General features: G+C 40.0%; 1 protein-coding gene across 20 annotated transcripts in view; it reads right to left on the bottom strand.

Moving 5' to 3' along the window:
* Positions 1 to 16,405, bottom strand: part of MCTP1 (multiple C2 and transmembrane domain containing 1) — a 534,125-nt gene that overhangs the window by 26,813 nt on the left and 490,907 nt on the right. The gene's annotated exons all lie outside the window — the stretch shown is intronic.

The following is a 16,405-nucleotide window of genomic DNA, read 5'->3' on the forward strand; positions in this document are numbered from 1 at the left end:
CTCTCACTGTTGTGGCCTCTCCCGTTGCGGAGCACAGGCTCCGGACGCGCAGGCTCAGCGGCCATGGCTCACGGGCCCAGCCGCTTCGCGGCATGTGGTATCTTCCCGGACCGGGGCACGGACCCGTGTCCCCTGCATCGGCAGGCGGACTCTCAACCACTGCGCCACCAGGGAAGCCCTGTGCGTGTGTTTTTAAAACCCTCTTTTGAAATCATTTGTTTCGTTTCCAAATGGGTTTTTAAATCTGATTAGAGTTCAAATGCACAGCTGAGAGGGCAACTGAGTTTAGAGAAGGCTGTGAGTCTTCTGGACGACCACAGTCTTAGAGGATGACTAGATTTCTGACTAACTGGCTCTGTGGCTAAACCTGGTTCAGACCCCACCTCCATTATTGCCTTAACTGTGTGGTTTTGAGCAATTTACTTATCTTCATCTGTAAAATGGGGGTAATAACAGAACCTACCTCAGTGATGGTTATAAAATTAAATGAGCTTAATCCATTTAAAGCATTTACCCCAAATGTCTAGAACATAGGAAGTGCTCAGTACGTATTAGGCATTAACGTTATCAACAATTTGAAGAGACTGAAAAGGAAGTACAGAAAAATTTTTAAATGCTAAATTTATTAAATCTCTATAAAGATGACAGAGTTTTCTCCCTTATTATTTATGATATATCTAAGGAATAGTGTGTTTATATAATTCCTTAGAATTATACATCTAATACAATCAGATTATCTCACACGTATCATTTTACATGATCCTTGCAATGGTCACACAAGGGTAAAGGGATTATTCTCATTCCCTAATTAGCAAACCAAAGACCAGACGCCTCGCATACCAACTCAAACTTCTACCCCAATCTACGCTCACTCTCCTTTGGTGCCTCCAGCCATATCTGTTGTCATCTGAGATATGGGATTTGAAAAATGAGGAGTAAATTCACCTGTTTACAGTATGCCCTGCATCCTGAAAGTTGCACACTCTCTAAGGCCAAAGTTAGTCGTACTCATGCAAAGCACACACCTTTTTCTCCCGTGATTTTTCTGTCAGCGCTTATGCAGGTAACACTTCCCGTTAGAATCAGTGACTTGTTCTTCAACAAGGCTCATGGCTGAATCAAGGCCAGAATTTATTATTTTATCTTAAACAGCACGAGCTTTGTTGCTAATCTACTTACTAAAGTAGTTTAAAAAAAAATTCCTTTTACTCCATATACAAAAAAGCATGTACACGAAGGTGTGGAACCTTCGAGGATGTTTTCTTCAATAGATTTGTTATGAAAATCATTCATCTTATAGAGGACTTTATAAAGCTTTTTTTTTTTGCGGTACGCGGGTCTCTCACTGTTGTGGCCTCTCCCGTTGCGGAGCACAGGCTCCGGACGCGCAGGCCCAGCGGCCATGGCTCACGGGCCCAGCCGCTGTGCGGCACGTGGGATCTTCCCGGACCGGGGCACGAACCCGTGTCCCCTGCATCGGCAGGCGGACTCTCAAACACTGTGCCACCAGGGAAGCTCTTATAAAGCATTTTTAACTTATCTTCCCACTTGGATGGCAGGGTCAGGTGGTTTCGCCATTTTATGGATAAGGAAAGTGAGGTTTGGAGAAGTTAGGATCTCATTACTCCAGTTAGAAAAAGTTCCTGGGACTTTAACCCAGGTCTCATAACTGAAACTGGGCTCCTTTCAGGTCATTGTCAAAAAGCCATCAAGTCACATATGGTATTTCTTCACTACATTGTTTTAGATGTTTAAACTTGGCTCTTCCCAAAAACTCATCTTGAGTTTAATCAAATTGTCTGAGCACAGAATCGTATTAGTATTATAAAAGCAATGCTCTTTGTGACATCTCCAAGACTGAGTAAGGATTGCTTTGTGAAATCCGGAGGCTATTTTTCTTTACAGATATTTTACAAGACGAACTTGTACCTTTCTGAAAAAGCACATCTGTTGTAAATTACTCCCTTACAGAAAGAGAGAGGATCACCATCCTTTCTTCCCATCTGAGCTTAAAAGAGATTTGTTGACATATTCTAAGGCCGGCATAGACAAAACAGCACAGGAGAGAGGAGGCCGTCAGCAGGACCAGGACTTGGCTTTGCTTAAACTAATTCCACATGCCCTGTGAACCATTAGCTGTTTTTTATTTCCTGCTCTAAAGATCAGTAGTGAAAATAATCTGGGGTAGGGAAAAGCTGCACTTATTATTTTTTTTTCCCCCAACAAGATGCTGTGTTAGCAAATAGAACATACGAGCCACCTTCAGCAGACCAAGGTCTTTAATAATCCATTTTTCAAACACTGCTGGTATTTCCTTTCCAAACAGAGATGGACTGTGAGTGGAATGAATTTCATCATTTGTATGGTTACAATTGCCAAGTTTCTGGAAATAACCGCCATTTAAATATTGGATGACACTTTGTTTTTTTACATGAAGCCAACAACAGTTTTATTGCTATTTAATTTCTGTGATTTGCTTGTTTGCTGTAAGTTTTCAGTGTTCTGAGTGCATGACGTTTGAGAATAGGGAAACGTCTTAAGAACAAATCAGGGAAAAAGCGATGTCAAAGTTGTGTTAATGGGGCTTCCCTGGTGGCGCAACGGTTAAAAATCCGCCTGCCAATGCAGGGGAAATGGGTTCGAGCCCTGGTCTGGGAAGATCCCACAGGCCGCGGAGCAACTAAGCCCATGTGCCACAACTACTGAGCCTGTGCTCTAGAGCCCACGAGCCACAACCACTGAGCCTGTGAGCCACAACTGCTGAAGTCCACGGGCCTAGAGGCCACGCTCTGCAACAAGAGAAGCCACCACAATGAGAAGCCCGCGCACCACAACGAAGAGTAGCCCCCGCACACCACAACTAGAGAAAGCCCACACCCAGCAACAAAGACACAACATAGCCAAAAATAAATAAATAAAATAAAATTAAAAAAAAAAAAAAGTTGTGTTAATGGCCTGACTTGAATCCACAAAACAAGGGAGATTAGCGTTAGGAAAAAACAATTTGTTCTACCATTTGGGGCTTTTCTCCCTCAGTTTCCCCATACACTGAATAATCTAATATCATCTACCATTTTCAGACCTGGGCATAATGTAGCAAATCAAGGACAAGATTGAGAACTCAATTGTCCCCTTTAAGAGGATAATTGGTCTCTTCAATGAAATTCAACAAAACAGAGGTGATGTCAGTACAAATAAAGGGCCTGGTGAATTTGGAGGGAACTAGACCATCTTTCTCTATTGATGCTATATGTAGCACATACCTGAAAACCAACCCTGTGCTCTATGGGATGCTGCTGATATATGGGGTGGGCCTATCTCCTAAACCTCTTCCTTACTGCAGACTAAATCACAAAAACAGGCTCATCCTGAAGCCAACCTGGAAGAAAAGAGCAAAGGCCCACTTTACTGCGCTGATGGCAACATGTTGTTTACTTAGTTGTGTGGATCATGGTCTGTCTTTCAGTTTATTTGCGGAGGGGGAGAAGGAAGTGGGAAAGGGCAAGAAGAACAAGAGAATCATTTTGCAAAAGTATCTCAAATTCTTACACTAGAGAGGGCCATTTACTTAATAGGATAAAATAAGTCCTCTACAAATGGTAGTTTATGTATCTGTATTTAAATGTTCTGTGTTTAAAATAAAAGTAGGATGGACATGGACCCAGGCTACGTTGTACTTATCCTAATCAGGCAGATGGCTGTTGTGGGCTTGAATCCTCTTGTGCATTTTACAGCTGTGTGACCTTATATAAGTTATTTAACTTCTCAGGTACTCAGTTTCTCCATCAGTAAGATGGAGATAATGTCTACCTGAGTGTTGATATGGGAACAGAAAGAAATCATGTACATAAAGCAACTGGCACATTAGTAGATATTAAATAATGATTAGTTTCCTTCTCCCCACTAATTGTCTTTCTTCCCAAGGGGTAACACTTTCTATTTTTGCCTAGTTTCTCCCTCTCTCTCTTATTTTCCTTCCTTCCTTCCTTCCTTTCTCTCTTTTCCTTCCTTCCTCCCTCCCTCCCTCCCTCCTTCTCTCTGTCTCTCTTTCTTTCTTTCTTTTTGAAATTTGCATTTAGAAGCCTGACGGTCACTAGCTTCACTCACATTACCTCCCCATCTGAGCAGTATTGTTTAGCCAAATCTCAGTCCATCTCCTTTATTCCTTTATTCAATAAAGACTTACTGAATTGCAGCTATGTATAAGACACTATTCAAAGCTCTGGGCATACAGTGATAAACAAGACAGCACCAAACAAACGTATAAGTAAATGAAGAAGGAAAAGAGCAGAAAGTGAAAAATGCAATGAAGAGACTTGAACTGGGTGCATGGGCTGGACAGTGACCCAGAGGTCAGGGAGGGCTGCTCTGAGGACGAACTTCACAGTTGAGACCTGTTTTGGTTAGGAAAATAGAAACTACTTTAGGTATTTCAAACAACCAGAATTTCACACAGAGAAGTGGTTACCCTGCTGATGGAAGAAGTGAGGATAACAGTGTGATAGACATCGGCAATGCAGGAAGCCTACCCGAGGGAGGGGATGTTACTGGGGCACAGATGTTAGACCATGTGGACGAATCATGACAAGAACTGGAGTCATGGCTGGCGCTGCTTGGCAGTACTTGGGATTGTGGAGGAGAGGCTGTCTCTGGAAAATGCCTCCAGAAGTGGTGGGGGAAGAGGAAAGACACAGAGAGAGAGAAGGAAATTCTCCTGTTTTTTTTCCTTCTTCCCTCCTTCCAGCATCTCCCATTGGCCAAGTCCCCCAAAAGCTATTGTCAAGGGAGCTGCAAAATGTGGTGTGAGGGAGAAGGGTGGGTGGGGACCAACGTGGAAGGAAAGAGGTAATAACCAGAACAAGGAGGGGACTAGCCAGGAAAAGATCAGGGGAACCAGTACAGGCAATACAAATGCACTAAGGGAGAGACAAACTGAACTTGTCTTAGGAAACAAAGGATGCGCAGACGTGGTAGCCAGGTGAAGCGGTGAGAGGAATGGGAAGATAGCAGAGAAACAGGTGATGCTACAGAAGGCCTTGTAAACCAAAGTAAGCCATGGAGATTTTATTCTAGGCGTGATGGGAAGCCATCAGAGTGTTTCAACCAGGGAAATAACATGAGCTAATTTACATTTTTAAAAGACCATGTAGGCATAATGTAGAGGAAAAACAAGACAGGATGTTATAGTTGTGGTCCACAAGGGACTATGCCTACTTGCTCTAAGCCAAGGTAGGCCTATTCAGGATGTTTCAGAAGTAAGGTCGCTGTAGACACGTTACTGGATTGGATCTGCGAGGTGAGAAAAAGAGAAATCAAAGAACTGCCTACATTCTTGGTTGAGGGACTGGGTAAATGAGGCTGGTTTTATTGAGCTAGAGAAGAGGAGAAGAAGAGCATACTTAGGAGAAAAGGAGATGAAAAGCTGCGCTTGGGCCATGAAAAAGCATGCCTGTTGGCTATTCAGGAGGTGATATCAATAGGTGGATGGATATATGAGTCAGGGCCGGAGACACAGATTTGAAAGTCCTTGGCATTTAGAAGGCCCACAGAGTCATGGGAACAGGAGGAGTCACCCAGGGACAGGAACAGGACAGAGCCCCAAGGCACAACAAAGCTTAGCTGTTGGGCAGATCAGGAGGGGCCAGCAAAGGAGACTGAAAAAGTCTGAAGTAGAAGAAAAATTAGGAAGTCACATCTCAGAAGTCAAAAGGAAGTGTTTCAAGGAGGGAGGGGTAATGTCTCTGAAACTCCGCTGCAGCAAGGTCAAGTAGTTCCTGCCAATAGATTCGGCAAATGGAGTTTATTGACAAAAGCAATTTTGGTTCAGTGGTGGGGACAGAAGCTTAGGATAGACTGAGCAGCAAATGTGAGTGAAAAGCAGACACATTGTAAACACCTGTCTCAGAAAGTGGAGAGTATATATGTATGGTGTCAAAGAGGGGATTTTTTTTTTTTTTTTTTGGAAGATGAGAAATGCAGCCTTACTCAAATTCTGATCTGCATTTTAACAATATCCCCGGGTGATTCCTACACACGTTAAAGTTTGAGAAGTGCTCTGCTACTGTGTGTCACCTGCTCTTGGAATGATCTAGTATAGAGGAGAAAGGGATGCTGCAGGAAAGGGGCACTAACTGCAGGGGCGACGCGTGTGGGAAGGGATGGGACACAGCCCAGTGGAGGGAGAGGCAGGGATACCTCCTCCCTGTGACGGGAGGAAAGGGAAGGTAAGAGTGTGGTGCACGTGAAGTAGGTCTGAGATTTGGCGGAAGAAAGACGTGAACATGTGGGGGGTTCCTAACTGCTTCTGCTTTCTCAGTGACGCAGGCGGCAAAATCATTCACTGAGAGCGAGCTGGGGCAGCGGCTGGTAGAAGCTGGTGTAGACGTAGCGGGCATGCAACTGTCTTTTCACTGGGAAATACACTGTCTTTCTCAGGGCTGTTCACAGGCCTTGTCAGGTGATGTATATGAGCTCTGCACTGTCCTCCTTGCTATTGATTTTGCATTTCAGTCTCTTTCACTGCCTTAATAAAATTAAGAATTTTATCAATCTTGCCTAGCCAGTCTTTTTTTAAACCCCCTTTTATGAAGTTTAAAATGATGCCACATACCGTACTGTTAAAATGTCTCAACCCGAATTTTGTTTAATAGCCACGATTTGCTCCTCTAAAGAGAAAAACAGACCCTTCTTTTGCATCAAGACTCCCCAGCAGAACTGGTGATCTGGCCTGCACTTGAGACAAAACCTGGTGCCAAAGAACAAGAAGATATGGCTATGGCTTTGGCTCTATGGCTCTTTCTTTCTCACCAATTCCTGCTTCTTCCTGGCTCTTTTGATCTCTAAGGGCACTAAAGACAGTTCTTGGCTAAGTAACTGAATAAACAATCTAGAATTTGGCCAGGTCGCAGGTAGTTTAGGTTTGTTTCATTATGCTGGCACGATGGCAGAAATCAGTCTCTAAGGTATGTCAACAGCCCCATCAGATTCATATTGTCTGTCAGGGAGTTATGTGCTGATCCCAAGAATTAGAAAAGGATCTTTGTTGACCTCCAGGTGCATTTGCATCCACTGGTCACAGTAAAGAAGAAAAACAAAAAGGTTACTACTGTCCCACCACAAGCTGTTCTAGTTTTAGTAAAGTGTGTTATACTCGGTCTGGCTCTTGAAATAAACATCCCTCAAGTCTATATTCTGACTGGACCTTCTACCCCCAGTCCTGTTGGTGCCGGAGATACCAGCATCAAATAAGAACGAGGAATTGTTTTCCATGGAAGCTGAAAGAATTGGTGACAGAGAAGGCCCTGCACACAGGTGGTGACCCAGAGGCAAGTTTCAAAGCCATACCAGGTAGAAGGAGGATCTCACTGGGCATCTCACAAAGGTCCCCCTACCTGCTGTCTGTAAGTTACATGCCTCTCATCCTGTGAACCCCATTCTTCCCTGCTAACCCCCCTATTCCCATGTGTTTCAGAAGGGAATTCGAAATAGATATTTATTACCATTTGAAACCTCTACAGTAAAATCATAAACACTTTGAGTTCTGAATCACAGTTAATGTTAGCAACTCGAGCCAAACACACACACACACACACACACACACAAATTGCATGAGAATCTGACCAACATAAAATCAAGTACCTGTTTTGAAAACATATGAAGAAAACCTCCAATAGCAAGGAGTTGGGAAATAGTGCTGCCTCAAGAGGATGTGATTTACTTCTAGTACTTTTCTTTGAGTACACTTTCCAGGAGGACAAAGAAAACTATTTTAGGTATACTTCCTCTCAGAGATTAATAAATCACTACACACTTAGAGGGATTTAAGGTCATTTTGAGTCTAATATGGTAAATTAACCCTGAATTTGTAAAGCATTTTGCCTTCTCTCAGTATATAGTAAGTTCTCAAAAACGTTACTTATTACCATTTAAATATTATCACTATTATTTTTGTTACTATCATTGAGGGTTGGAAGATAGATTACAATAAATGTCGACTTTCCCTACCCAATTTTTGGTGTTTCTATGGTATCAGGTATATGCAAATGTTCAAATGCCTCTGTTTATGAAAGCGCCCTGATTGTAAGCATAAAAGTTACAACAATCTGCTCTTCCTCAAACACCCTGTGCAGAGTTGATAGAAATTATTTTTAACCTTCTGGTTTGTGTGGCTTTTTGGCACATCTACCAGTATTATGAATTAGATATTTTATCTGAGCCAAACTGCTGCTACGCATAAACACAAATAGAATTATCATCCTCCAGACAGATAGTTAGCTGGGGGAAACAAAGACCACATTATAAATTGACATTTAAAAAAAAAGAATTTTTATTATTCACTTTATTAGTACAAATGCCAAAGTTTTCCTTCTAATTTCTGCATTCTTGTTTTTCTATTTCTGAGGATCATTTAAATACTTTTCTCTAGGATATGGTCATTTACTTATTTCCTCTAGCTTAGCAGAGATAATGGGCAATATCAACTGAAAATGTAAAACATTGATGCCAGGTATCAACGTAAGGTCATTTTGTGGAAGAGACACCTAGTGGCACACATTCTGTGAGTTTCATCAGTACGGGGGAGAAGTTAGTCCTCAGTGACTGCATTTAAGAAACATGGTTTAAGAAATATTTGTTTTAGTATTGCTGATTGCTATGAATTTTATTTTGGCCAGGATAAAATACTCATCTATCTAAACGGTTTGTATATTTCACCTTAGTACCCCATTAGCTTCATTGAGAAATTAACATTTTAGTCATTTAGTCATATCATTCATATATAAAAAATGCTTTTATAAGTTAAAGTCTTATACCTTCAAAATTTAAAGCTTAATTTTGCACAATTACTTATAGAGTAATTTTATCTATTCCAAATATGATCATTCTCATCTACTTTATTATTTAAACAAGCTCATTGCGTTTAGAGTGTTAAAAGTTAATTGGAACACACATTAGAAAAGTATTTTGTGAAATTAGTATTTAAAAGAATTTTCTTAATGCAATTGAAGTCAGAGAACAAGGAGGAGCAGATAATTTTTCATTAAAAGTCCTGCTTTATCTTATTTGCAGGAATTATATGAGTGATGAGAAATTTCTCAGGGCCAGAAGGTGGACATCAAAAGGTTTGTGGCTTTAGGCAAACATCCAAAACCCATACTAATGTAATAAGTTCTGCAGTGTCCTCAGGCACAGCAATACAATCGATAGAGGATTTCCATCTTCTTCCCTTGGAACAAAATTCTAGAGGTCACAGAGAGGGTCAGTGTATACCTTGTATCAACACATCGTAGGTGCTAATCATTGTGGTTTTTGGATGGTCACAGCTCCTCAGGCAGCACTGCCCATATTAATAAAATGGGATGATCTATATCTTAAGGGATCATTAGTAGGATTAAGTAAAATGTTTGTCTAAAAAATTAGTCCTTTCTCTATTTCTAAACCAACTTTTAGTTCTTCATTCACACCCAGGACACAGTGATGCGTGTGGGAGAAGCAGAAGGGGGAGGGAGGCATCCTGAGTGTCTTCTATATGCCAGGTCCTGGGCTAAACTCTTCACTTGCATTAGGAATATACTCTACGAACAACCCTGCAAAGATCATACTATTAGCCTCATTTTGCAGATGGAGAAATATAATCTTAGAAAGATCACAGAATATGTAAGTTGCTGCACGGGGACCAGAACCTAGATCTGTCTGTAGTCAAAAACAAGGAAAAAACAAGAATCAGGTCTAATGTTACAGAAAAGATCTCAATGTAACTATAACTCCATTCAATCAAATAACCCTAATCCTCGTTCTGTGATCCCTCCTAAGTGCAGAGTGGTACTGTAATTAGCATTCAAATTATCCCCTCATGTACCTCCAATACTCACTAAATGTACCAGCTGCCACTTACACACCACCACCATCCTTTCCAGAATTTCTGTAAGCACTGCTGATCAAATGTAAACACTCACTAGTACTCATTAAAATAGCTATTCATTCTTCTATAGATAAGCATGGCATGAAAAACACGAATTTTTTTTAGGATGCAGTCTTACAACACTTAGTGTCCCTCTTTTCAATCATAGAAAGAGTACATGCTTATTGTGTAAAATTTGGAAAATAAAAACAAGCACAGAAGAAAGTAAACACCTATGGTAACCATTAACATTTTAGAAAATATTCTTCCAGTCTCTTTTCTGTTTATTAACCTTTCTTGATTATTAATCAAGTGTGTATTATGTGTCAGATGCTAAGGATTCAATGAACAAGACAGTCTTGAGCCGAATCCCTGATATTTAACATATAAATTTGTTGCATTTTACAAAGGAGATGTGTAGTATGTGCACTTATGCACATATTTCATGGCTTTAATGGCTAAATGCTGAACATTTCATTGATTTCCCTATTTTATCATTAAAAATAATCATACAACGAACATCTTTGGGCATAAATCTTTGGTACCTCTTTTTTTTTTTTTTTTTTTTTTTTTTGCGGTACACGGGCCTCTCACTGTTGCGGCCTCTCCCGTTGCGGAGCACAGGCTCCGGACGTGCAGGCTCAGCGGCCATGGCTCGCGGGCCCAGCCGCTCCGCGGCATGTGGGATCTTCCCGGACCGGGGCACGAACCCGTGTGCCCTGCATCGGCAGGCGGACTCTCAACCACTGCGCCACCAGGGAAGCCCTGATACGTCTTTTATGATACCCTCAAGCTAAAGTCCTAGAACCTGAAATGCAGGATTGAAGGATGTACATGTATCTATATGTTTTTTAAACTAAAAAATAAGTTTTTTTAAAAAAAATAGATAATATATGTTCAGATGTATGGAAAAGCCTCCCTTTTGCTCCCTGGCTCCCCGCCAATTTGCTTCCCTTTCTGAAAGGAACTAATGTCATCAATTTCTTACATATTCTCCCAGAGATTATTCTATGCATAGTCAAGCAAATATATGTAGTCATGAGTGTATGTGTGTGTTTGTGTCTATTCTTTCCTTTCTTCTTTTCTTAAGGCACAAATAGTGCCATATTATAAACATTGCCATGCCCTTCTTTCTTACTTAACTATGGATTATACCTATATCTATCTATATAGATATGATTGTTTCATATCAGTGCTAAAAAACTTCCTCATTCTTACAACTGCATAATAGTCCATTGTACTGACAACTATAATTTTTTAAATCAGCTTTCCCTTAGTGGATATTTAGGTTCTTTACCAACATTTTGCTACTACAAAAAAGTAGGAGCAAAGAATACCTTGTGTATATGATAATTTCACACATGTGTAAGTACATCTGTAGGATAAACTTCTGGAAGTGGAATTGTTTTGGCCAGAGGATTTGTGTTTTTGTAATGTTGATGCCCACTGCCAAATCGCCTTCCAAAAGAGATTGTACCCTTCCTACTCTCACCGGGAAGACCCGGAGGTGCCTGATTCCTTGCCAGGCTGTATCAGAGATGTGCCTCTTCTCTCCCTTGTGTTTTCAAGAATATTTGGAGACCCAGACTCGTTGCTGTGGCAGCTCCATAGTGTCAGTTTTTACACTTTTAATCAAGTATTTGTTTACATTATGTTTTGTATTAAGTATGAAGTAATACTTAAACTTATGTTTGTATTTTTAGTAAGCAATAATAATTGTGATTTATAGGACTATTGAGTATGTAATATATATTAGACAAGAGGATGGTTTTCCTCTGGCTATAGAAATGGTCAGACCAGTAGAGGATCTTACAATATAGAAGGGTCGTGAATAATTTCCCAACTACTATTAGATTAAGTAGATTTTTTCTTGTTTAATGGCAATTTCCTCCAAAATGGCTATTCTGAAAGAGATTTTAATATTCTTTATACATTATATCCAAGGTATCTAACCCCATAAATATGTTTAGATAAATGTTTCTCTTTTACTGCTTTGGATGGGTTTTTAAGCAGAAAAATTCAACATAGTAGTAGAGATAGGCAGTATAGCATCAGGTGAAGTACCAGGCTATGCACCCAAACAGTCCCAGGTTTGGACCATAGTTTGGTAACGATTTGTCCTTGTGTACCCTAACTTATCCCATCTAGGCTTCAACTTCTTTACCTATACAGTATTATTGACAACACTTGATTATTGGAAATATTAAATGGCAAATACTAATTACTCCATAAAATAGCTACCACTACCATTACACTTACAATATTGCTATGGAAGCACTGTCTCAAATCCAAATATTCTATCCTATTGTAAGATGTGTTCCCATGTTCATATAGATAAATATAAGCAATATAAATATAGGCTGACCCTGAGAATTTAGCATAATCCAAATCATAATCTTGCTGAGTTAATCTAGAAAGATTAAAACCAGAGTGTCAGGCCTCTTACACACACACATACACACACACACATATATGTGCATGCAAATATTTTAAATGAAAGATTCCAAGAAACAAAGAATACATGAAAATTTTGCATGAACTTCTTCTGAGTCATTCTCAGAAGGTAAAAATATACTATACAGTTGTACCTGATTTACTGAGATCAGGTGTAAAGGACACTACATTATTTTTTTGACTAGCAGAAAAAGTGCATTAACTCACTGAGGATCTACTCTGTCTGGCACCGTACCAGGCACTGGAGTAGAATGCTAAGCCCAGCAGACACAGGCCTTGACTTCCTGATGCTTACAGTCAGGTAAGACACCATGAGGGAGACAGTGCAAGTAAGATACACTTTCAGTGAGCTTCCTGGTGCTAGCAGAAGCACTGCCAGATAAGAGTATTATCTAACACACTACTGCAAACAGCTAAGTAGAAGAAATAGGCTCTCACCCAGAACAGTCAGTTCCGATATTAGAATGTAGCACGTCCTCCAAATCTCTAAGCACCCAAACAGTTTGATGTCATTTATTACCAAAGATACTTGTCACTACTTGAATACTAAATAAGGAAGTTTCCTGAGTGGGTACTGAATAGGAAAAATTAAAATAAAATAGAGAATCCTATAGGAGTTTTATTCAGATAGCTCTAATTTTGTACATAGGTTCTCATGTGTTTGAAATAACTACCACTGAGTAATATTTCAGTTTCCTATATCTATTAATAACTATTTCCATAAGTTATTAAGTGATATTTCACTAATTGAAAATTAAAATATTAAATGTGATTTAATAAGAACTGGAATTTTCAAAATGAGTTAAATCCCTTTCACCAGAAGAGAAGCAAACGGCTAAAGCCACAAATAATACACGTTCACCACCTAGCGGCACTTTTAGCAAACAGCAGGTACGTTACACTTAAAACAGTATATTCTGCTAATTTAACTCATGGGTAACATCAGAAGCTTTATAGATGACTCCTATTTTCCAGATAATTTCTCTTGTTTTAGCCCCTAGCAATTCAGCAGAATCACCTCTCTTTTTGTTCCTCCTCAAGTCCCACTGCGCTGTCTAGACTAAACCACACCTCTCCTGGCACTGGGGTACTAGCCTCCTGACTGGATTGTCCAGTTCCTCTCCAACACTGCCATTTGTATCATTCCTCCACGTAAGAAATATGAAAAAAAATTTTTTGCAACACATACAGTAGAAGCACCTGGAGCTGTTACAAAGCGCCTGTTTCTGAATTTGCTCAGCAAGCTGAATTCTATAGAAGCGAGAGGTTCAACTGTGACCACTCTGAACATGCATCACGCTGCCTAGCCTGTCCCCGTGTTGAACTCCTCACCTCCCCTCCACCTGGGGAATTGCTACCCGCTCCTCAAGACGCAGCTCAAAGCCCACTGCCTGCCAGAAGACTTCCTTGACAACTGCAGTCCATTCATCTCTCCCAGTGATGAATTTTAAGAATGATGATGGTCTGTAGCCCAAGATTCACCCTGGATTTATTTTTTTCTGCCCTCTCATTAGTGTCCAGTCTGTCTGTGGACTAACAGACCGCTTCTGAGGGAAACACCTTGTAGGCAGCAATCGTTCACGTGTGTTTGAAAATATTCCCTCTCCACTGGACCCAGTTCAAAGAAGAATTGAGGCTCAATAAATACTGGAGGGTTGTGTCCACCCATCCTTAATAGTATTTCATTATTCTGATCTTTAAGCCTGCGGGTGACTCCCAGGTGTGGCTTCTGACCACCCTGTCACTTTTCTCTAGTTAAACACATATGATCTTTTCAACAGCAGCAGGAGCTTCATGTCAATACATCTGCATATTCATGTAGGAAGAGAACTGGCATGATGTTTCCTAGTAACTTAGGCCAAGAGAACAGTTCTTCTTGGATTACCTGGGCATTTAAGGTGAAAGTTAGGGTTAATATTGGCAAGGATCTGTCTCATCTATTCATTTCACTTTGTATTTGCAGGTCAGTTGTAAGTGATTTATGAAAACCTTTCAAAGGTCACTATCCATCCTTAAAATACATCAATCTTCAGCAGCAACCTTCCGCTTTGAGGAAAGAAACTTACTGTTTCACAAACATGTTAGACAAGAATGTGGTGGATCACACAGGGCATAGGATTCGTGAAATCAACATTTATTCCCGTGACATCACCTGAGGCAGCCAGCATGCTTCTGGTTCTGATTAAAACTACTGCAACAACACCTGATGGATCTACAGGAACACTTTGTTCTTAAATTAATTTAACTATATCCTGGAATAACAAAAGGTATGGAACTTTGCCACATGTGCCCTCAAGGGCATGGCATTCTAATAGGAAGATGTGTTGGTCTTAATAAAATGGATAACCCAGGGAATGCACGCCCAGCCCACTCAAACCTCCGTTTTAACCCTGTAGTTATAAGCATACACCAAGACCTTAATGTTTAATTTGGAATAAGGTTTAACACAGTTTTAAATACATTTTTATAAGGCTCAAATCTCTTCATTACATGGATTGCTACAGCAATTACTTGCCAGACACAATATTTTCTTGAATCATACACATATTGAATATATATATATATATACATTACAAAAATAAAATTCATGTTGACTTATCATTCCTAAAATAACTTTCTCTACTCATATCCATTTATCTCTAGACAAACACTCATTGCAAATACGATTTGCCAAGGATTTGAATTTGTGTATCTACAGCCTGCATATTCTGACAATAAAAAAGTAGAAAAATCGACTTACATGCCTTCAGTTATCTTTCTGAATTTGATTTTTTAGATATAAATAACCAAATCCTCTCAGTGTAAGCCTGACACTGATAATGAATATGTTTCAGACGGCAACAGGGAAACATACTACTGCTGCAATTAGATGCAAATGTTTTGAGTGCATGCAGTCTTAAAGTCGAGTTTAAGCCACTGAATGAGAAAATTCAGAAGTTAAGTGATTCAAAAGAAATAAACCGGCTGAGTCAGGTTTTCCCAGTGAACATAGCTGCCCCTTGGGATTATATCTAGTGTGGTTTTAAGTGGTAGAAAATCTGTCTGTTGGATTTCATAATTTTAATACAAATGGAGACATTATTCCAGAAGCCTTAGCAATTCTTATGCAAAGTACAAAGGGCTTCATTCTGAGAGAGGCCTGAGCTCTCATGAGTCAGTCCATATTTCCTGAGTACCAATTGTATGCAGCGTTGTGAGTCAGGCATGTGAAGATACACTGGACTTTTGTACCCTTGAGAAGCTGAATAGTCCCTACATGAAAATGCTTTCAAATACCTGAAAATCCTAAATCCACTAATTCTGGGGGGGGAGTGATTATCGGATAGGCGAGATTAATCAAAGAAGACTTCCTAGAGAAGGTGAGGACATAGGATACAGAAATACACAAGTTACTGTATGAGGATGAGACGATGTGATGGCTTAAGCCAAGAATCTACATCAAGGAGCACTGACTGAGGTTACAAGAAGCTGGTGGGAAGCTGCCCAGAGCCTCAATAACCAGGGGCTCTTGTTCAGCCATCCTGGTACCATCTCTTTCCTCCCTGAAGTGTGAAATATTCACTATTCATCTTCAGTCTACACGTAAAGTGACAGAACCCTGAGAAGCAAATGAATTAGAGTCTTATTTATAATTCTGTTGTCAAAACTTATAATTTCAGGTATTTCACAGAAAATACTCGGCTTCTGCATATACTCACACAAGTGACCCTTGTAAATGAAAATCTTAAATTAAAAAAAGAACTAATGCTCCCTCACAATAGAAATACAAGCTAGAACCCTGGTTTATGCATTTCTAACTGTACTTTGCTTCCTAAACCAAAGTATGAAAGAAAACACTAACAGACACTCTGGTTTCAAACGTTCAAATATTTGTATCTGCTTTTAGTAAAAAAAAAAAAAAAAAGTGACTTTACTTCTCTTCTTGTACTAATAATCATGGTGTTAAATTCAAGATGGTGTCCGATATGAAAACAATGCTGATAAAAGGGAAATAATGCAAGCTCAGGACTCAGATCTGGACAGCTACTTTGAGAGGCTCTGCTGATGCCACTA

The sequence above is a fragment of the Tursiops truncatus genome, chromosome 3 (genome assembly GCF_011762595.2).
Source record: "Tursiops truncatus isolate mTurTru1 chromosome 3, mTurTru1.mat.Y, whole genome shotgun sequence".
In the NCBI taxonomy this organism is placed as follows: domain Eukaryota; kingdom Metazoa; phylum Chordata; class Mammalia; order Artiodactyla; family Delphinidae; genus Tursiops; species Tursiops truncatus.